This window comes from Heliangelus exortis, chromosome 13 (assembly GCF_036169615.1).
Source record: "Heliangelus exortis chromosome 13, bHelExo1.hap1, whole genome shotgun sequence".
Lineage (NCBI taxonomy): Eukaryota > Metazoa > Chordata > Aves > Apodiformes > Trochilidae > Heliangelus > Heliangelus exortis.
In genome coordinates this window covers 19,149,894-19,172,739 of record NC_092434.1, presented here as the reverse complement: position 1 = coordinate 19,172,739, position 22,846 = coordinate 19,149,894, and the positions used below count along the sequence as shown (strand labels likewise).

At 50.0% G+C, this 22,846-nt stretch overlaps 1 protein-coding gene and 3 long non-coding RNA genes across 8 annotated transcripts in view; 1 reads left to right on the top strand and 3 right to left on the bottom strand.

Annotated features, from left to right (window-relative positions):
• The window catches only part of LOC139801814 (ankyrin repeat domain-containing protein 7-like), a 92,790-nt gene that overhangs the window by 20,185 nt on the left and 49,759 nt on the right, over positions 1-22,846 (top strand). The window lies entirely within an intron of this gene.
• Positions 7,510-12,672, bottom strand: LOC139801817 (uncharacterized). 4 transcript variants are annotated; one of them, XR_011728330.1, is made up of 4 exons: positions 12,010-12,672; positions 10,091-10,190; positions 9,135-9,250; positions 7,510-8,338 (listed from the first exon to the last, which is right to left on the bottom strand). It is a non-coding gene; the product is annotated as an uncharacterized lncRNA (long non-coding RNA). The 4 variants fall into 4 exon arrangements; XR_011728333.1 differs by having other exon boundaries at positions 12,492-12,672; XR_011728331.1 differs by having other exon boundaries at positions 9,135-9,225; positions 12,010-12,671.
• Positions 19,885-20,350, bottom strand: LOC139801961 (uncharacterized). Its single transcript, XR_011728428.1, has 2 exons — positions 20,316-20,350; positions 19,885-20,219 (listed from the first exon to the last, which is right to left on the bottom strand). It is a non-coding gene; the product is annotated as an uncharacterized lncRNA (long non-coding RNA).
• Positions 21,151-22,819, bottom strand: LOC139801890 (uncharacterized). The gene is made up of 4 exons (XR_011728382.1): positions 22,501-22,819; positions 21,965-22,073; positions 21,583-21,645; positions 21,151-21,200 (listed from the first exon to the last, which is right to left on the bottom strand). It is a non-coding gene; the product is annotated as an uncharacterized lncRNA (long non-coding RNA).

The following is a 22,846-nucleotide window of genomic DNA, read 5'->3' as shown; positions in this document are numbered from 1 at the left end:
ACCTTTGATGCTTTCCCTGCATCTGCAAAACATGTGTGTTGGGCCATGCTAAGAAGTGTTTGAAAAGACTTTTTTCTTAGGGTATTTCTGAGGGGAATAGGGCAGGCATCCTGTTGGATATCTGGGGCAGGGCTGGGCAGAGGGGTCTGGAGTCCTGTGTAACACCTCGGGGGAGAGGGGAGCACATTATTCTGACTTTGGGGACATGGTTTAGTGGTGTTGGTTTCCCAGCTGGACTGGAGGATCCTAGAGGTTTTTTTCCAGCATTAATGATTCTGTGATTCTGTCCACACAGGAGGCACTGGCCCAGCTCCAGAGGGAAAGCCATTTATTCCATCAGCTGCTGCACAGGGGTGCTTTAATGACACTTTCCACAAACTCTGCTGAAAAGCAAGTTTCCATGCTGGAAAAGATGAACAAGGAATTAAAGGCCAAGTGTGCTGGTTTAAGAGAAGGTCTTAAACTATGAGGCTGAAAAACTAAAAAAAAGGGAGGTAAAGGACACACTTTTTGCATATTTGAAGGCTCTAAGCAGTGTTTTGCTGTTCATTTCTGCATTCTGTCTTTTGGGACCTGCCTGTTCCTCAAAAAAGTCAATTTCAGCCACTAAGCTTTCTCTTCTCTATTTTGTGATGTGCAGCAATATTTAAATTTCTTCTGTGTGGCTGTGTTAGGCTAATTAACTTGTCAGAAGACTGATTAGAATGTTAAAGTTTTTTTCTGCAAATTCCACCAGTCCCAGGCACAGCAAAGTTTTAAAAGTTGCTGTACCCATTCTGTTAATTTTTATTTTCTGGAAAACAGGAACTAGTCCTGTTAGACGCTGTTTGTCTGTGAATAGTGATGTGCACAGTGCTTTAAAATTCCATTTCTTTCTTCCTCTCAACCCTGGGGTGTTTGAGTGAGGTGAATACCTGCATGTGTCAGATATAACCACCTTATTCTTCGTTTTTTCAGTTTCTGTAAAAGGGAAGAGGGGGAAGAACTCCAGGAGTGCTGTCAATGGTTTTACCCTGGGAAAAACTTTGTATTCCTAGTGCCAAAACACCAGGTTCCTCTGGGAGATGGTAGTTGGGTGGGTGGCTGGAGGAAAGGAGGGACTGTCCAGATTTATGAAAGTTGTTACTCTAAAATTAACTTGGTATTAATTTAATGTCTTAATTTAATTATTAATTTAATGTATTAATTTAATTCTTTGTAGAATGCAGAAAGAGACCCAAGAACCATCTCATACAAAGTCATGCCTTTAGTCACCAGAGTAGTATCTGCAGTCAACCTGGGGCTCTTGCATCAAACAGGTTGCTTTGGGTTTGGTTAAAAAAAAATAACATGATTCAGTGTATGCTGGTGTATTGTTCAAAAAGTATAATATTATCTATATTATAATATTTTTTTATGTATTAGAAAACAGAAACCTCCATTAGCTGCTCCGTGAGTTTGGAGGGGCTGACTGCTGGTGGCAGGCAAAAGTTTCCTACTTTTTGAATTCAAGACAGTTGTAACTGTATAATCAAATAAGTTAAAGACAGAATTCATGTCCTTATGACTTTTTTCATGCTCATCTAACCATTTCATTTAATGTCAGAGAGGTGACATTAAAAAGCTGTCTGTGGCAGAAGCTTCACTGGAAGTTGCTACGAGGCGCTGCAGGAACCTGGAGGAAGCCAACCTGGCTTGGAAAAGGAATTGGGAGAGGCTAAAACCAAGGTAGATGAAGTTGTCCCAAAATTCCAGAGCAAACTCCGTTCACAGATTGCTTTGAAGCTTTAGTGCTGAGCAATCCCAAGTCTTGGTAACTCTTGCAGGTTTGGCTCCTATGATATAGGCTCCCCAAAACCCTTCAGGTCAAATGGGTTTGGTCATTCCTAATCTATTCCTACCAGAGATAATTCTTTGTGTCTGAATGTTTCAGAACTGATGGGGGGAAAAAAAAAAAAAAATAGGAAAAGCCTACAGAAAGCTTCGTGGAAGGTGGAAGAACACACTTCCCATCGGTGGCTGCAAATCCTGCAAATCCAGTTTACCATTCAACTCACCTGGGACATCCTGGTTCTGAACAGAAGTCCAAGTCCAGTAGGAGGCATCCCAGTTCACCCATAGGAGCAGAATTATTGATGAACAGGATTTCCTCTTCTGCAGCCAAGGTAAACATTTTGAAATCCCATCCTCACTTACAACTCATTTGCAGGGATTACTCATGGTGTAACTCCTCCTCATCCCAACACAACATCTAGGTGTGCTAGGGGTGAAAAGTTTGGGTTTTGAGTGCTGTTTTCCAAGAGTGCCCAGAAACCAAAGATGATGCAATAGGATGTTCCCAGCTAAGCTTTAAATAAAATTTTCTTACCTAGGATGTATGACTACAATAAATAAATCTGCAACAAATCTCACTTCATACTTCAGTGTGGGAGATCCACTGTGTGTAGGAGGCATTTGGGTTTGTAGAGGGGTTCTCCTGGAGGAGCTGTGAATTTGGTCACTGCTCTCCCTTTAGTCCTGCAGAGGGGGCCCTTCCCTCCACTCTGCTGGTTTATGGCCTCACTTCTTTGGCCCTTGGAGTTACTGCCTGTTTTTGTGTGGATTTGAAGAATGTTTTAGAAGTTTAATATTGCACAATGTTAACGGTGTGTTTTCTGTATAATTCTAGTACAGGTGGGAACTGGATGAATTTGCCTCTGAAGAACCTAGACATGGTAATGTGTTATGTAAAAGTAAAAAGATGACTGCTCCTACCTCTTGAAAACAACATCTTGAAATCTGTTTAGTTCCTGTGCTAAGCACAGGGTTTTTTTCCGCTAGCTTTACACTTACTTGAACATGGAAACTTTCTGCTTACAAAATGCTTTGTAGAGCTTTAAACAGCTGCCTGAAAAAAAAAAAAAACCCAAAACAAAACCAATCAGAAAGGAATCTTACCTATTTCCTCCACACAGATACACTTGGCTTAATCTGAAGTCACCTTTCACTGGAGTTAATCCTCAATCACAAACAGAGAAGGAGCCCTTACACAGAGTTTCAGACTTCAGCCATCACTTCTCCTCCCTTGTCCAGTGGCTGCCTTCAGCACTGACCCATAACACACACCCTCTGCTGTCAGTTCTTGGTCTTTGCTGTCCCTTGCTCATTGCTTGTGTTTGTAGCTCCTCTGTTGCAGTCTTTTTATTTGAATAGGCAAGAAGAGGCTAATCAAAAGTTATCCTTTCTTTAGGGAAAGCTCACTCAGTAGTGTTCAGGCAATCGTCAGGGGAGTTGAATGTTTGTCATCCGTGGCATCAAACATGTTCTGTGATGTGAGGCCTGATGTCCCAGGAGGAGTTGCACCTATTTTGTGATGATTACTCCAGAGTCACAGCTTTGGAGTGACCGGTGCTGTTTCAAAGCAGGAAGCCCCTGAGCCAATTTCCTTCTGTTGCTGTCTGCTTTTAACCACAGAGAGTGTTCAGCTCTGGCTTCGTAGCCATAATGTTCTGACAGTGACCTCTTTGCCCCTCTCTCCTGTAAAAGTAACACGAAGAATCTTATCTCTTTTCTTGCCAGGCACTGATGAACTTTAAATTACATCTTTGGGAGCTGATTCCATATCTTGTGATGGATTAGAAGACATGAAAATATGTTTCTGTCAGTCTGAATAAATGTTCTTAGTTGGTTGGATGGATGACAGCCCTGTTGCCCTTCCCTGGTATTTTTTTGATGCGTAGTCCCCCTCCCCTTTGCCATCCTCCCCTTTACCCCCCCTTTGCCGCTCCCCCCCTCCCTCCCCCCCTTCCCTCCCCCCCTTCCCTCCCCCCCTTCCCTCCCCCCCTTCCCTCCCCCCCTTCCCTCCCCCCCTTCCCTCCCCCCCTTCCCTCCCCCCCTTCCCTCCCCCCCTCCCTCCCCCCCTCCCTCCCCCCCTCCCTCCCTCCCCCCCTCCCTCCCCCCCCCCTCCCTCCCCCCCTCCCCCCCTCCCTCCCCCCCTCCCTCCCCCCCTCCCTCCCCCCCTCCCTCCCCCCCTCCCTCCCCCCCTCCCTCCCCCCCTCCCTCCCCCCCTCCCTCCCCCCCTCCCTCCCCCCCTCCCTCCCCCCCTCCCTCCCCCCCTCCCTCCCCCCCTCCCTCTCCCCCTCCCTCCCCCCTTTCCTTTTCACTTCCTACTCCCCTCCCCTTCTTTCTTTTGTACTTTCTGTAAATAAAATGATCTGGATTTTGGCTTTGAATTTTTCATCAGTCTCTGACTCTTACTTCTTGCTGCTGCCACATCTGCTCCTCTTTACACTTTTTCATTTTCTGCACACCTGGTTTATGGAATGGAATAGAAAAAAAACCCCACATTTCCAATTTACCCCACATGTCCATTTACAACCCTCCCAGGAGGGCAAGCATTGGGGTTGCGATAAATAGGAGGGGGGAGGATGTTGATAGGCGGATTGGTTCTTTGATAAATAGTTTTACCCCGTCCGCTATTGGCTGGAGAAGTCCGAATGGGCCTACAATGTTGGGTCCTTTGCGGGCTTGTATGTAGCTTAGTACTTTTCGTTCTACCAGGGTTAGGAAGGCTACTGCGACTAGGATCGGGACGATGTAGGAGAGGGCCTGCCTCAGAGCAGGAGGGAGTGCTGCTTCTCTTGATTTGACCACAAGCACATGGAATGGATGTGGCACAAGGACTCCTCCCCAAAACATACACTTCAGAGGACCTCAGAAAGTCTCTCAGGATCACCCCAGCTTACCCCCTAACCCTCTGTTACTGCAGCACAGCAAAGGGACTCTCATGATGCGCTTTGCAGTGCCAGCCAGACTGCACTGTTAATGCCAAGAAATGCTCCCTGAACACTCTCTGCTGCCCATTTGCCACAGAGTTCTGATATAACACACTTAAAAAAACTAAAAGAAGAACAGGTTCCAATCTAGAGTTCATTTATATTAAAAAATTAATTCTATGGGACAGAATCCTGGCAGTAGACGTGGAGCACACAAATCACAACTACCCTTACAGCCTGACAAGGCCAAAAAGTAACAAATCAGCAACTTCACAAAGCTTCTTGTGCTGCTCCTCCTGATGCCTGCACTGAAGTCACCAGGGAGCACAGTCAGTGCTGACAATACAAACCACCTCACGAAAAGGCCACATCATTTTCCTCTTGAGCTCCTCCATAGTTAAGGATCCTACCTCCTCTGTCCACAGCAGGTGCACCCCACATAAATGGAGCAGCTCCTGCCTGCTCAGGACTGGTAACTATGGTGATATCTTCTGTATCACACACAGGAGCTTCTCCTGTGTTCTCCTGATCTGTTTTTGCTTCCAGCTCTCCAGCAGCTCCTGCCTGCTCAGGAAATCGAAGTATGTTGAGTATGTTGTCACCTTGAGCATCCCCCGCAGGAGCTTCTGCTGTGTCCTCCAATTTTGCCAGATACTGACTCAGACTGCACAGAGAAGGAGAGGAAATAGAGTTGGAAAAAAGCAGCACATACTCGCATACACCATTCAGCACAACAGTTAACACCAACTTATTATCCACCCTACACATATTCATACAAATTCTCAGCATTCTCTTCAGTATTTGTTAAGGGTAATACACACAGAACTTACTGCAGGGCTCTTACCCTAGAGATGCACATGCACACCTTCCAAGTTATTAACTCCTGCTTGGAACATTTTTTCAGTCTGCCTTTTAGGCACACATAACCACCTGAGAGAAGGAACCCCCACACCTACAAAGCTGTGCATCAGAGCAATGAAGGGCTCTCAGTCAGATCTCTGAAACAAAAGGCTGGTGGTTCCTGGGCACTGCAGTGCAAGTCAGCAAGGACAATGGTGCTGGGCTGGGCAGAGGCTTTATACGCATGTCAGCTTGCCAAGTTCCTCCTCTGGCTACAGACACTTTGGAGAGTTTCTGCTGGGCAGACCTCAGCTCAGCAACAACACTTGAAAGATTCTCTAACAGAATCCTGGGCAGAAATTTTCCTCAGCTTCCAAATTAACACTAGACACAGTGTCTCAGTTCTAACCAAACACCAGGTGACAGAATTGCTCTGGTACCCCCCTCCACCCTCCCAAGGGAAGATAAAAGGGGGATAGGGAAGAGAGACTTGAAGGTGTGAAAATAAGACTGGAACAGCTCTGCTTGAAGAGGAAGAGACAGGAACACATGGGATGAGGAGCAAATACCTGCAAGTGTATACAAAAGCCCATCTCCATGGTCACAGCTGTAGGTGTCCCAGGGTCCCTTGCAGCAGGGCCGACTCAGGAGAGGGGTCTGCAGCTGCCCCCAGCACCTGATGGATTTGGATCTTGCTGAGCACGGGCGAGCTGATGACAAAACAGGAGCCTCTGCCCAAGAGCTCCCAGTGCAGCCCAGCAGCAGGGAAGAAGGGAGCAGGCACGGACCAGGCTGCCCATCTTCTCGGCTTTGAGAGAGGCTGGCAGGAGATGGGAGGGAATCCTGACACCTCTCCTTTCATGCACAGTCAATGAGAACTTCTCTCACTCACCGTCATCAGGGTGTTTTCCTGAGATTGTCAGCAGCATCCAACTGGCAGCGGTGCCTTACTAGAAATGTGACAACCTCTGTGTGACCGTTTGCAGACGCCAGATGGAGAGGTGTCCTGAGAGTTAAACATGTGAGTTTAACACTGACAGACAAGGAAAGAACCAAAGCTGTGGCACCACCCAGCCCGGGGGACCCTGCTGCTGCTGCTGCTGCTGCAACCCCGCACACATCACCCACAGGGCAGGAGAGACCTGGGGAGGCCTCAGCAGCCTCTGAGAGGCTGCAGGGAGAGAACCCTGCAGGGAGAGCAGGGCCAAGCAGCAGCCCAGCACCTTCAGGAGCACTGGCGCCCACCCAGCAGCTCCCAGCACTGGAAAGCTCTCAAGTTCCCCCTCCCAGCTGACAGGGCTCATCCTGCTTTGCAAGCTATCAGCTCCAAGGGGATCCCACACAAATCCTGCAGGGGGGATGCTCCCGCACACCATCCGAGGTGTCCCAGCAGCGGCCACAGCCCCTCACCGATTCTCCCTGTCGTGGCGGTCGATGCCCCAAATCTCGATCCGCCAGCGCCTCAGCCAGGCCGGGTGGCCGCGGGCAGCTGCAAGGTGCAGCCTGCCCAGACCTTGCTGCTGAGGCTCAGGGGTGCTGGTGCCGGCAGCAGCAGCACCGCAGGGCTGCCCAGGAGCGCTGCCAGAGCGGGACACCCAACGCTTCCTGCTGAATTTCTGCCCCATCTCAGGAGCTCTGGGGGCTGCGGCACGGGCACAGCCCTGCGGGAGCAGCGGGAGGTAGCCGGCAGAGCTGGAGGGGTGGCGTTAATGACAAGGGAAGGGCAAAGGTGGGGACAGGGGAGGGAGGAGACAGAGGGGGACGAGGTGGATGCAACGGGAAAGGCGGGGACGAGGCGGGAGAAAGGAGTAAACCAATGGCAAGGACCAGGAGCAGCCGGAGAGGCACAGCCGAGCGCAGCTAAGCTCAGAGTCGCCGCTAACAGCAGTCGCCAGGGGCAACGGTGGGCCGGGCTGAACCACCTGCGGCAGGGGGGGAAGGGGCTGAACCAATTCACAGGGGTGGGGGGAGGGGGCTGAAGGAAAGGAAAAGGCTCCTTTAATCCTTAAACCTTGCATTGGTTTAAGCCTCAGCATTCATCCACTGCCACTACAGGTGACAATGGTCCTTTAAGTATCTGAGAGAAGCTGAGAAACTCTCCCCCACCTCTATGAGCCATACAAAGAACTGGTAGAGTTCTTCTCCTGGAGAGGCTTTTTCATAACCAATTCAAAGGAGTTGCTAGAGAGGGTAAAATAACCCTTCTTGTGTGGCCCACTTCTTGTCTCTCACTTGTCATCTTTAAATGGCAAACTAGCTTCCTCTGACTGCACAGAGCTCACTGCAAAAGTTCCACTGCCGTTGCACAAGTGCAGGGTGTTTCCCTAGACAAGTCTAACCCATAACTAGAGGGAAATGGACATCTAGAATTCTCCTGGCCTACCAGAAATTACTGGCAGGACACCTATCTTTTCCCTCACTCTGGGGAAAATGTCAACACAAATGTTAACTGTCACCATGCCACATGTGCCACACCCAGCTACACAGAAAGTCATCTCAAAGTTCCCTGCTGCAAACACATCCTCTGCAGGCCCCAGCACCAGCCTGACCTTCCACGGGCAGCCCAGCTTTTGAAAAGCCAGCCTGAAATGAGCCACTAATGGCTGTAATTAGCCACCAACCACACCCCACTGCTGGGCATCAGCCAGGAGAGAGTTTAAAAGCAGCAACTTGCCTCAGGCACTGAGTCTCACTGGTGTCTGCTGAGCTGCCCATAACAAAACCCAAGCTTTTTCAGGTATTGCAGAGAAGTCAGGACACAGCTCCTAAGGAGGTAGAGAATCATACAATGGCTTGGGTTGGAAGGGACCTTAAAGATCACCAGGATCCAACCCCCTGCAAGGACAGGGACCTCTCCCACTAGACCAGGTGTCACAAAGCTTCATCCAACCTGGCCTTGAACACTTCCTGGAAGGGCATCAACAACTTCTCTAGGCAACCTATTCCAGTATCCTGCCACTCTCATGAGGAAGAAGGTCTTCTTAATATCTAACCTAAATCTATCCCCTTTCTGTTTAAAACCATTACCCCTTGTCCTGTCACTACTCTCTCTGGTGAAAAGCCCCTCCCCAGCTTTCCTGTAGCCCCTTCATGGACTGGAAGGATCTCTAAGGCCCCCCCAGAGCCTTCTCTTCTCCAGGCTGAACAGCCCCAACTCTCTCAGCCCATCTTTGTAGCAGAGGTGCTCCAGCCCCCTGGTCATCTTTGTGGCCCTTCCCTGGACCCTCTCCCACAGGTCTGGACCTTTCCTGGGCTGGGGGTTCCAAAGCTCTACGCAGTATTCCAGGTGCAACTCCTGACTTTGCTGTGAGCTGCACAGATCCAGGGTTCCCCCCAGTGCTGGGGGTCAGGCACAGTGAGCACTGACCTCAGAGCACCCAGCAGTTCCCATCTCAGCCGAGTGGATATTGAAGCTGATCAATCAGAACCCCCCAGGTTTGTGCAGGAAACCAGCAGGAGGGGAATGCCCGAACCGGGGTGCAGGCAGTGGGCACCCTCCAGCTTTCTCCAGGGAAACCCTGCCCAGCCCCTGGCACAGGGCAGCCCCAGCCCAGCCCTTACCTGCCCACGGGCTCCTGGAGGGCTTGGCAGAAGGTGCTTTCATCCACGTCGAGTGGGCAAACATCTCCTGCTCTGAAGGCTCCAGGGTTGCCTTGGAAAAACATCCATTTTGCTCACTGAATATATGTTGGGGGACAAAAAAAAAAAAAGCCAAACCAACAAAAATATTTTCAGTTGAAGCTAAGTGGCCAAAACGTATTTTTGCCCCCTTTTTTTTCCCCTCAGGGACACCCAGGCCAGCAGCAGCTTGTAGGGAAGCTGCTGGACTGCCAGCAAACACTGTGTGACTGTGGAGAGGTTCTGCACAGCCCTTCCCTGCTGCCTCCCAACTCATCCCTGGGGTTGGAACTGCTTTTAACCCCCAAAGCCCCAAAGATTTTTTCAAAAGTCCCTCAGCAGTTCTCATATAGGCCCCCTTCAGATACTGGAAGGCTACAATAAGGTCTCCTTAGAGCCTTCTCCTCTCCAGACTGAGTGACATCTCCAGAATGAATGACATCTCAAAGGCCTCAGTGCCAGTGCACCAAGCCTGGGAGGAAACAAGAGGAGCTGCAGAGGTTGGGATGGGCTGGGATGTGGTTGGTATCACCCAGAGGTGGTGGGATGGCTCCTCTGACTGGAGCCTGGGGATGGAGGGCTATCAACTCTTTAGGAAGAACAGGAGGGGGTGACACCCTCTACACCACTGACCAGCTGGGCTCCATGGAGCTAGAAACAGATAAATAGATAAAACTAAGACACCATTCTCTCCAGCTGAGAGAAAGCAGCTTGGCCATGTGAGATGACTGAACTGAAAAAATTCAAAATTGTTGTAAGATAACAGCAATGACTTTCCCAATCATTTGTTTTGGCCTTATTCAATGTAGTCTTGTGTAAGGAGATGTAAACTCTTCCCCTTCAGCTTTTTACAGATAGATTTTTCTCACAAGCAGTTTATGTAAAAGTCATCATGTTACCTGGGGTAAGCACTTGCGGGCAACTGGAGCATCAGGAGAAACCTCTGCTGACAGGTTGGGCAGGTATGTTGCTCAGACTCCAGTAATGCTGTTCTAACACCTGTGTAGAATTAGAATCATCAGAACGGTTTTTAAAGAAAGGAGGGAAATTCCAAAGTTCTAATCAATTGTAAAAAAAATGTATATAGTCAAAGGGTGAATATGATCTTGAGTGGAGAGCATGAAGATATAAATGTTCAATAGTGTAAAAAAAAATTCTAGTATGTACCAAATAACCACATGGTTTTGGTATTTCAGTGTTGTAACATCTGGAGATGCGGTTAGGTTGTGCCTTGATCTTTTATCTAGTCTTCTTCCCACTGTCCAGTAGAGTTGAAGTCACCAACCTCAAGGTTAGGGAATAAAACACTGATCAGGAAAACATCCTGAGTTCTGAAGGATTAAATATTTAACTATTTATATATTAAATAGTGGTGGGTTTGTTTCGTTTTTTTTTTTAGTCAGCAGTTAAGTCACCAGATCAGTCTTATATAAGAGAAAGGGCTGTGGACAAAATAGATTGATATCTAAGACTGTCATCACTTGCACGATTACACACTCTGCTCATACTCCTCCTGTGTGTAAAGGGGATTTAACCAGAGACATTAAAAGGGAAAAGAGCTTTCTGCTTATTTTCCCCTTTCTCTAAGAAGCATCCTTCAGAATAGACTTCAGGATGAAAGAGAACTGGAAACAAAGCAACTTTGTTATCTTGTATTTCTGCTCTCAAAAGATCAGATGTGATTGTTTTGAATTAGGAAACATGCAAGGAACACTTACATTCCTCACAATAACTGTTCCCACAGCAGGGAATAAAAGCTCCATCAGTCAGTAGGGCTTTGCAAAAAGGACACGACCTCATCAGTTATGGGATCATCATCACCATCATCATCATCAGAGGAGGAGGAGGAGGATGGCTCTTCAGATAAACAGAAATGCTTTTCCTTCTTTCCTTTGGCATATGCTTCCTGTAGGCAGAGTGGGGAAGGAAAAAGACAAAAGTTAAAGATGGGCACAAGGAAAAATTTTCCAAGCTTTGGATTTTATCAAAGGAAGTAAGAGATGGAATTTTGGGGTGGAATTTTATACTGGAAAGCCCAGTATCTCAGCCCAGGAGACCATATTTCTTCTTTGAACCTAGGACACATTGCTGGCTCATGATCAATTTGGTGCCCACCAGGACCCCTCCCAGCCTGTGCTGAAGGTACAGAGAGGATCCAAGGCTGTGTCATTAGATACAGATTATTTAAGCTGGCAGACTGCAGAGCATGAAAAAGCAACAGTGGAGGGGCTGGGACAACTGAAAAGCTATTAGAAAACGTTTTCTGACAGAAATGATACAAATGAGGGACAGGCATCAGTGACAATATTGACGCTCAGCAAAAAAAGCAAAACAATTACCAATGGGCCACTGAGACATTTCACTTCACTGCTTGACAGGAGCTGTTAATACATCAATAGTACATTCACTGAAGAGAATTTTTGTTGATGGTGATTTTCACAGCTGAATCAGACACCGAAATGCACTCAACAAGCAGCTGAAAGAAACTCAACCCCCAAGTTATCAACAAATACGACTCTGCGGGGATACCAGATTTAGAATAAAGTAGGTTTGATATTAAACAATGTCTTTTCTTCTAGTAACAAAAGAGCCAATTTTGGTGCCTTGTAACAGGCGCTGGGGCCACAAAGTGAGCACGTTATCCTGCTGCAGGTTTTCCTCTCAGAATTACAGGATGTTGGGACACCTGAAACATTACAGGCGTGCGTGGCAAAGGTATTGGCTGCCTTTTCCTCGTGAAAATAGGGACAGAAGAGGGAAAAAATATTCCAGCGCAGTCCACCTCCAACCACCAACCAGCCAACACAGGTATTCTTACCTCTAAATCTCCTGCTCCACAATGACAGGCAGCAACCCTGCTTCTTCCCGTGACACTCCACTCCTCCTCAGAGCCAGGGACTGCAGGAAGGCTCAGCCAGGGCTGATCTCCTCCCCCCTGGGAACAGCTCCCTGAGCTGACACACAACCCCATCTCCATGCTGGCAGGAATGGGTGCCTGAGGGCTCCCTGTGGCAGGGCCGACTCAAGAGGGAGCTCCATGGCTCTTCCCAGCACCCGATGGATGTGGATTCTGAGGAGCAGGTGGCAGCTGGTGGGAAAGGAGCAGAGGGGAACAGCAGCCCAGCAAGGAGCAGGAGGAAAAGGGGATGGGCTGCTGGGCTGCCTGACTTTCTATAGGGTGTGGGCAGGAGATGGGAGGGAATAGTGACCCCTCTCAGATCCCTCGGGCTCGCAGGCCCTCCTTCTTTACTTCTCCAACCCAAACTTATTTAGTTCTTTCACTCCAACTATGACAGGTACCTTTGTTCCAATCAGTGGGAACCTCACCAGGCCACCCTCACCTCTCCAATAGGATGGACAGAGGCTCAGCAACTGCGTCTGCCAGCTCCTCAGGACCCGTGCGTGGACCCCGTGAGGCCGCATAAACTTGTGCACCTGCAGGTTCTTTAGATGACCACAAACCTCTTCTTTTCCCCCCCTGGGGGCTCCTTGGTTGTCCTGCTTTCCCCTGCTGTGGCCTCTGCAATGAGGCAATGAGCACTTCCCAGAGGAGACTGAGGCAAACAACTCCTGGAGAACCTCAGCATTCTCAATATCCTGTGGAGCTAGGTCTGACATTTCCTTCAGGAGAGCGCCTACGTTTCCCTTGCTTCTCCTTTTGTTCCCACCTACGTGCCTCTCAAAGCTTTTCTGATTGCTCTTTCCATCCCTGGCAAGATTCAGTTCTACCTGGGATGGATGTGGCTCTCCTGCCCTGCTCCCCAGCTGCTCCGAACACCTCTCTACTCCTCCCAGGGTACCTGCCCTTGCATCCCCCCTCTGCAAGCTTCCTCCTTCATTTTGAGGGCTTTTAGGAGCTGCTGGCTCATCCATGCCGCCCTCCCGGAGTTTTTCCCTGGCTGCGGGATGGGGAGAGTGGGGAAATGCCAGCTGCCAGCATGGCCCGGGAACCAAGATGGCCGCCGGGCAGCCCCCTGCATGCCCCGGGACTACAGCTCCCAGCATGCCCCGGGACTACAGCTCCCAGCATGCCCCGGGGCTCTCCTCCTCTCCTGCTGCCTGAGCCCGCCCGACCCCGGGGCTGCCCCGGCCCCCGCCCAGCTGGGAGGGGGAGCAGGAGGAAGGGGATGTGGGCAGGGAGAGAAGGCAGGAAAAAGAGCGGTGAGGAGCGGGAAAGAGATGGAGGGGAAGGGGGCAAAGAGGGGGAGAGGGAGGGAGGGAGAGAGAGAGGAGAAGGGCGGGAAGGAGGAGAGAGGGGGGATGGACAGAGAGTGGGCCAGGGGCGGGCCAGGGGCCTGAGAGAGACAGAAAAGGCCCCAGGAGAGGGGAGTGACAGAGGGGTGGGAGAGGGAGCAGGAGAGAGGGGAAAGGGTGAGGGGAGGGGCAGGAAAGGGGAGAGGCTGCAGGAGAGAGAGGGACAATAAGGCCAGGAGAGGAGAGGGAGAGAAAGATGTGGAGACAAAGAGAGAGAGAAACAGCAATAGCTCTGAGAAGAGGCAGGGAGGAATTGGGAAACATTGAGAGGGAGACAGCCAGTGAAAGCCCAAACTTATGACGGGCAAACAAGAGAGAGGGAGGGATGAAGAGCTGGGGGCAGGGAGCTGGGCAGAGCCCCAGAAGAGCAGTGATGAGCAGCTGGGCCAGGCCCCAGCAGCCTGGGCTTCCCCCTGGGGTCTCCATCTCTGCTGTCTGCCAGCACTGGGGGCACCCCAAATGTCCTGCCTGCTCCCTACAGCCCTTCTGAGCCCTGGGGACAGCTCAGCTGTGGTGTCCATGTCCCAGGGCTGATTTGGGGGTGTTAGGGCTCTCCCAGGGCACTCTGGGACTGAATAGGAGCAATATCTCTGAGTGCCTCAGCCTTTCATCCCTGGGCAGCTGAAGCCAGGCACTTTTTCAGGCTGTGACAGGTGATGGGAAGATGGATGCTGGTGGTATGCTGGTGGTGCTCTTCAGCTCCCACTCCAAAGCTGTGATCACTGAGACCCGGGGCCACCTGAAGGCCCTGGCAGAGATCTCCAGGGAGTTTGTATTCCACTTTTTGGTATCTTTGGGCTACAATCGGCTGGGGCAATGGGATGCTAGGGTTCCAGGTGCTGGGGCTATGGGGTTGCAAGGTTGTGATATGCCAGAGTTCAGGAGAGCATGTTCTTGTTGCTGACAGAGTCTGGGTTTGTTGGCCTGTGTTCCAGGGATGAAAGGGATTTTTACCTTGTGTTCTGAGTGGTCTTTTCTTGTGAAGGATGAAAGGTTGTTTTCATTTTTAGGGTTTGATTAGGGACCCTTGGTTTGTGTACCTGGTATCTTCAGGTTGATTTTTGTTGTTGTTGTGCTGGATTGTGTTGTGTTTTCTGTCTTGAAACCATCATTTCTGGTCTGACACCTCTACAGCAGGGAGGGCAGTGTGACTGATGGTGTGGTCTTGCATATTTCTAGGGAATCAGTGGAAATGGTGGCTGGAGCCTTCTGCATCACTTAGCCTTTGATTTCTTGAGCGTAAATCTTGCAATGTTTTTGCTGAGATGCAAAAATGAAATGGGAGAGCAGCTCTTCCTCACTCAGACACACACACACACAACTTCCCCCATCTGAAGATGAACAGAGAAAATCCCTGGGGCTATGTTCTTTTATTAAACGTGTGTCAGATATCCAGCCCAGGGGACTTGTGTGCAGAGAATGGCTGCATGGGCCTGGGGTTTGACCATCATCACCTGGAAGGGTGACCCATCAACACCCCACCCTTGATGCCCCATCAAGGCCTCCATACTGGTAAAAAAGCCTAAAGCTGCTCCCAGTGCAAGAGGAGTTTCTACTGGAAATGAGATCTTATCCATCATAACTGGAACCATCTCAGTGATCAGCAAAAATCACAGAATTGTCACAGTTGGAGAAGCCCTCTAAGATCACTGAGCATCACCCCCCTCCCCACTGTCCTGCCCCCCTCCCCCCCCTGCTTGTACTGGGAGGTGATGGGAAGGGGGTTGTTATCCCAATACTGCCCAAACTGGGGGTGAGCAGACCAAGCTAGGGGGAGGGGGTCATGGATTCGAGGGGGGACCCCAACTTATCCCAGGGGTAGGGGGGTGGAGGAGCTGTGATTTGGTCTCCCCCTAACTCATCCTGGGGGAACCAAACTCATCCTGGGGTTTGGGGGCTGCAGTGGAGGAGGCTCAACCCCAGCCCTGGAAATCCCAACTGATCCCGGGGGTTGGGGCCTCTGATTTGGGACATCAAAAATATCCTGGTGGTGTTGGGCTGCAATTGGCAACCCACAAACCATCCTTGGGGCCAGGGGACATGATGGGTGACCCCCAAATCATTCCAGGTGATCTAAATTACCCTGGAGGGTGGACTCCCAAAATATTTCAAGAGAGCCCAACTCATCATGGGGTGGAGACTGCAATGGGGAACACCAACCAATCCTGCTGAAGCCCAGCTCATCCCCCATGTGGGTGTGATGGGTGCCCCCCCCAGCTCACCCTGAGGAGTGTGCAGCATGGCTGTGGACTCCACAACATCCTAGAGGTGGCCAATTCTTTCTCACAATTTTAGGTATAAAAGTATCACTTGTGATTCAGGAAATGCAGCTTGCTTTGTGGAATAGCACCCTGCTCCCCTTTCTGTGCAGAAATGGGGATTAAGTCAAAGATCTCGACCCTGTGTGTGCTTATGGCACACCAGGTAATGGACCGACTTTGAGGACAACACTGTGACAGCATCAGAAACTGCAGGAGATCTATTAAAGAAAGGGAGTGCTTGTCAGTAAGGCAGAGTAGTGCACAGATTCCCCCAAATCTGTGAAGAAAATGAAATTCAGTTTCTTAGCTCAGTTTGAAGGTAGCTTTTATAAGCTTGTGACTGCTGTCAGTATTGCCAGGTAGACATGAGTGGTTTCAGCAGGGGAGTGAATGCAAGCCATTGCTTGTGTCATTTCTCCATGCATCTGCCTAATGTATTTGTGGTTTTAAACAATGTTTTCTTCTAGACCTGCCCCTGGTCACTGTCCTGGAGAGTGTATTTTTGAAAAAGATGAGTGTGTGTTTACCCAGAAGAGGAGAGAACCAGGGATGGAGGAGTCCAACTCCCACTTCTTACACCAGATCAAAAAGAGACAACAGTGCTGGGGTAGGTGAGTTAAACTCCAGGCTGAATATTCAGAAGGGAGACTGCCAGTTACCCAGCAGTACTTTGGAATAATAGGCTAGACCCAGGAGAGAGTTTGTACTGTTCTGTTCAGAACAGTTCTTACTCAAATTAAGTGAACACTCATTACTATGATTACTCTGCACAGCTGTTGCAGTCTCACAAGTATAACAGTCTACGCCATAAAAATCTTTCTGAAAATTGTTTCAATCATAATTTTTAATTTTTAAATAATGAGCATGTCCAGCATAATGAGGATGCTGAGAGAATGCATTCTACTTTGCTCATACTTGTTTGTGTATCTTTGTAGGGCTCCCGTGAATACAGAGGCATCCAACATGGGCTGTAGACAGAGGGCACCCCTTGTTTCAAGGTCACCAAGAGGAACCTCTGGAAAACAGTGCTTGATATTTTTCTACCCCATGTATCAAGCTGGGACTGGGTTATGAAGTGTTGATCTACAAAAGGAAGGTGATGATGAAGATATTCCTTTGTGGAGGAGGAGAGGGGAAGGATCTCATGGTCATGGGGATTGATGTAATTAGGAAAGTGACAGAAACTACAAGGTAAGAAAAACAAGCAATAAAGCAGCCCAAAATGGAATAGTGAACTGAAGTATGTGCTAGAATCCAAGTTTGGGGTTGTATAAAAAAATGTAAATTGTTTAGATGTAGACAGCTTGGAATGGAGACCTGAAGAAACTGAAGTAACATCATTTCTTACAGATGAAGGAAGGGAAGGAATTATTGAAGGCATCTAAAGGCTGCAAGTATGGAAATAGTTCATTAATTCAATTTTTTTTGGTCACGTATTTAAGTGCTGTTTCCCCACCATTTTTGGTAGTTTTTTCTGTAGATCACTTGTGTCCTTTTCCCTCAGGTGTCTAAAGCCCTGTCTGGATGTGACATCAACACTAAGCTGTGATAAACCAGGTGCTTCCTGCAGCGTGGCCTTTCTGAGGTGGCACCAAAGGGAAGGGGTGATGCAAAGCCTTTGCTTTCAGCAGTGCCATCATTTCAGTGGCAATCACCAGAGGCAAAGCCTGCTTCAGTTTCTCTGTCAGAGAGGAAGCTGAAATTGCTATTGACAAGTTCAATTGGTGCTGAAACAGCACTGGGTATGAAACTGCAATTCTTCTTAAAAGCCTGAAAATTAGCATGTTAGAAATACCACATGCTGAATGTGTCTGAGAATTTCTCTAAAAGTGTAGAGCCACTGATCTGTGATTTAAATGGATGTTGGATTGTTTTGGGCTGTTCTACTATTCTTTTAATTTGATACTGGCAAGAGGTCCTGTGTTGACATTACAGTGGGAGATTGGTATTGTTGAGTTTTTAGGTCTTGCTCTTGCTGTGCTGGATATTCTGGTTGGATGATAGTGAAATATTCCAGTAGATTTTTAAAGCACTGGATCTGGGCACCTAAATGATTGTAAATATTCTCTGGTTGTGGCTCAGACTTGAGTAAATGTAAAGATGGAAAGTGACTGCGTGGCAGCAGTGTGTGTTGGTGTTTCTGTTCCTTTTCATCTCTATATATTTCTACGAGGACTGGCATTTCTATTCATTCAGATATTTGATCTCTTTCCTTTGTCTTGCCTTTGTTACCCAAATTGAGGAGTTCTTCCTCTCTGCTATCTATTGATAATGATTTGTAAAGTTTTGTAGGGTGAATGTGGTCAGAAATTGCTAACCAGTGAAGGAAATTCCTATGCTCTTTGTTGATAGGGAAGAGAAGTGTCTTCCTTGAATTTTAATTAATACATGTCCAAAATAAATCTTACTTTAATTGTAATTTTTCAATTAAAATCTCAATTAGAGTAACTCTGTTACATAAATAGATATTTACATGTGGTGTATTTAGCTTTTGACTCTATTCAAGGTTCAGATGATTCAGGTGCAGTCATTACAATCCACTTTTGAAATAGTGCTCTTGGCCTGGCTTTGATCAGAGGTTTGCTTGCAGATGTCACTGGACTGAAGAAGTTGCCTAAGATGTAGCTGAAGCAGTTCCTGCCCGTTTAGGAAAGACAGCAGTATGGGCCAAGAGCAGTGCTCCTTTTTTTCCTTGCAGACACAACTGGCTTTACTTAAGCTGTGCCTAGCCAGTTCCACTTGCTCTTCTTCCAGCTCTACCTTTTTTTAGAATGTTGTGTTGTGTTTCTTACAGATTGTCCCTTTTGCTAAATTTAATTTATTAATTGAGTTTTGGTGTGCATGTCATAAATCATGGTTGCCAATCTCAAAAATGTTGGTGTTTGAAGAGATTGAGCTTTTAAACAAATGTAAAAGAGTCTAGAATCAAGGACGGGATTAGTAGGAAGGAAAATGGGTCTTTCTGAAAGCTTCTTGAAGAGTGTAGTTTAATTTAGTGTTGAATGATCAGTCAGCTTAAATTACTAAAAAGAGTTCAAGCTGACGTGGATTGTATCACACTGCAGCCATACGTTGTTTGCTTTGTTTGCAAACTTTATAAAATTCATGAAGTACAGATACAGAGCATAGGAAAAGTGACATGTAGTATTTGTGGAGGATGCAGGAAATTTTTGTAAGGTATTTTTCTGCAGTTTTTCAGATAACAAAGCCGCACATGGGTACATAAAGAACTTGATGTCCTTGTATCTGGAAGAACACCTGGATTCAGAGCATGTAGCTTCAGTGCCTTCAAAGCTCTGTGCTCAGTGCCCAGCAGGCTCTGGGAGCAGTTGTAGGAGTAGAATGGATGGGTTGAGTGCTCAGGAGGTGGGGCTGTAGTCTCTGTGCTGCTAGGACTGGAGCTGGGCTGTTGCTGACTGGTGCAGGTTCTTCCTCCTACACATGCATTAGCCTGGCTTAGTTAACAAGAACTAAGTGTTCCTTCCATAGGAGAGATGCAGGCCTGGTGTAGTTAACGTGGGTGGATAGTGACTGATCTCTAGGGTAAGATGGTGGCAGATACTGAACTCTGGAGGCTGGTTGGACACTGGTGGCAGGCAACTAAGTTAAGAATCTTGTCTTCCTCACACCTTACTCTTTCACAACTGTCTTCTAGAGAGTTTGCATTGCTGAGTATATTAAATACTTTTGGTGGGAGCACTCAGCCAGAAGAAGAAGTGTGTTTTGTTCACACCGTTTCAGTGGAAAAATTACATGTCTCAACTGCTTTGCTTAGCCCCACGTTCACTTCTTACTCAGTTCAATTCTTTTCCTGAATTTTACTGGTTAGGAATACAAATTCCTCAACATACATTACACTCTTCTTCCTCTGCAGGGCACCACCCAGAACTGCACACGAAGCTGGAGCTCCACAGCACTGCTCAGACTCGGTCTACAGGAGAATCATCAAACCACAGACAGCTTTGTTTTTTCCCCAAAGTCTCTGAGGGAAGCTGCCACTGAGCAGCCTGACCGTGACACTGCAGGGATACACTGTGTTCTGCCTCTACAATCACAGGAGTGGTGAGAAAATGGAGCCTGGACAACTCCTAGGATTCTGTGATGCGTTGAGCCCAGGATCACCCATCGGTCCCAGGATCAGAGCCCAGGTCCCATCCAACAGATTTCACCACATGCTGTACTTTCCAAACACCACATTTTATTTGGGGACCTTTTTGACCTGTTGGTAGCTATCCCAGAGGCCAGGAGGCTGCACCTCCTGCTGCTCTGATGAGACAAGGAAAGCAGCTCTGGCTCCGCTCTGCCCTGCCCAGCTGTCCCAAGCCACCTGGGCCCACACGGTGACGCTGACCCTGCCCAGCACAGCTGGAACCTCCTGTAGCCTCTTGGGCAGCTGGTGATGAATCCATTGCCAAACAGCCTCCAACAGGGTATCTTGTTTGGGTGTGTGAATCCAGCTGCTCTAGGTCTCTGTGGGAGAGTTCAAAAACTCTGCAGACACCCTGGTGACCTCCTGGAAGTGACAGAAGAGGAATGCAGCAGCTGCTTCTCAGAGCTTGGGAGAGCTGGAATCAGTTGGGAGTCTCCAGATGCTGATGCAATTCCTCACCTGTAGGCGGGCTGGAAGAACTCAGCACCAGCTGATGATGCCCATGACACTGAGCAGGACTGCTGCGAGGAGCAAAACGTTCATCATCGCCCTCAGCTGTGCCCAGGACTGCCCTGGTGTAGCTGTGCTTGGTGACGAGGCACATCATTTCAGGTGAAACACCCTCCATTTTACACTCTGCCTTGTTCCTGCAGCTTTCCAAAAAAGCCCTGAAGACAAAGCAGTGCTCGGGTTTAAAAGAGCTTTTTGCTGAGGTAAACCCTGACTCCCTTCTGCCCTCTGCCTCCTGGCACCACCACCCTAAAGAAGGGTAACCTGGCTGTCCAACAAGTCGCGGCCAGGGCTGATGTGCAGGTAGCAGGAGAGGCCAGGACAAATGCTGCGTGCTCTGCAGGCTCTGGGTGCTGCCTGTGCAAAGGGCATCATGGCACGGGGCTGCTTCTTCCATCTTGATTCCCACGCTGCCATCTGCACCAGGAGCCCTTAGGTCAGGGACAATTCTCTCAACGCCATCTTCCCACCAGGACCTTCGCCCCAGCGCAGCCACTTCCTCCTGCTGGGATGACATTAGGGAGGTCTAACCGGGAGAGCCAGGGCACAGGAGAGTTCTGGGGGCACTCGTTTGGACAGAGACCGTTGGGCACAGCCCAGGGGTGCACGTGAGGGTCTGGGGAACAGCAGCCGTGACGGGGCGGTGGTGAAAGTACCGTCAGGAAGATGGGGGCAGCAAGATTGTCCTTGACCCATCTCATCAGCAGCAGAAGCACAGGCCTCGGCAGGACCATCTTGATCTCTCCAGCTCCCTCACGCACTGCAGGATGTGCAAGGTCTGAGCTGCTAAGGACCTGACTGAGGGATCAGGGTCATAATCCAAGCAATTGAGGGCTGCAACAGAAAGAAAGAGAGCAGCAGTGGTGAAACCCTGCTGTCTGCACAGACCCTTCTGTGCAAGCCCATCCCTCTCTTTACCTGACCAGGAGGAGCAGCTGGAAGCTGCTGCTCAGGAATCCCAGGCTCCCAGACTGGGTTGGGCTGGAAGGGACCTTCTAAAGGATCGCCTAGTCCCAACCCCCCACCTCGGGCGGGGACACCTCCCACTAGGCTGGGGAGCTCCAAGCCACCGCCAGCCTGGCCATGGACACTTCCAGGGATGGGACAGTCACAGCTTCTCCCTCCCTCCTTTCCCTGCTGCAGGGGAGCCAGGAATGGCAGCACCCTGCCCAGGCTCTCTCCCCTGCCCCGCCAGCACCCCTCTGACCCTACTCACCATCCCACACAACCTCCAGCGTCCGTTTGGATTGATTCCACCCCAGGTGCCGCGCAGCAGTCCCTGTGCACAGAGCTCCCGTCAGACCTCCCCCTCCCCAGCACTGCGGCAGCACAGCCCCCGGCCCGGCCAGCTCGGCCGCACGCCCTCCTGCCCAGCGCTCTGCGGGGATGGCCCCGGGCAAGTCCCCGAGGGCGCTGCTGACACTGAGCCAGGCGGCCACCAAGGCCACCGAGGCCTGGGCAGGGCAAGGCAGGGCAGGGGGGGCAGCGGGAGGCCAGGGCCCTGCCCGGGACAGCCACAGGGCTGCTCCTGGTGCCAGGGCAGCGCCGGGGGCTGGGGCTGGGCTGCCAGAAGAGGGTCCCCGGGGGCTGTGGCTCACCTATGAACCTGATGGCCTCCACTCTCACGCTGGCCTGAGGGTCCCACAGGTAGTGCAGGCTGAAGCACACGTAGTCTTCCACACACGTGCTGCTCCTGTCCTGCTTCAGCTGGAGAGTGCCCGAGGTCACGTCATGGGGCTGGCACAGACCATTCCCCGTCTGCCAGAGCAGTCCCTCTGCCCATCCCACCCCTTCCCCCCCAGGCCATTCCTTTCTGCCAGCCAGGAGCCCCGGGGGGCTGAGGTGCAGCCAGAGCCGCAGGCAGAGGGGGTCTGGGGGTACTGTGACCCCCTCCGTGCTGCTGCCAGGGCCCAGGTGGGCCGGGGGCTCCTGCAGCACCCAGGGGCTGGGGGGAAGAGGGGCCTGCAGAAGCAGCCCTGGCTGTGCCTTAGGGAAAGGGGAAGGGGGACTGAGCTCCAAGCTGTGCATTCTGCTCTGGATCAGGGACAGCCAGGAACAGCTGCACATTCACACCCTGGGCACATGGAGCATCCCCTGTCCAGCCCAGGCCCTGGCACCTGGCGCTTGTCCTCACCAAAGTCTCTCCAATCAGCCAGGTCTTCTTCTTCTTGATCACCCTCTTGAGCGTCCTCCAGCCCAGGAACTTGGCACAGATGAGGAGGGCTTTGCCAGAGGCCTGCAAAACAGCAGCAGGTGGGAGCTGGCACCACGGCTCAGAGCAGGAGACCTGTCGTCCCCCTCCTCTTGGCAAGGCTGCCAGCTGTCCCCAGCTACTTCTGGGAAGAGGCAGGTGGGGACAGAGCCTGAATGCCCGGGCTTCAATGCCCGAGGCAGGGACACGGGGCAGCCACCACCTCAGCTATGGCACTCTCACAGCCAGCACAAGAGAAATGGGCAAGAGCTGCTGAGCTGCTGCTGCT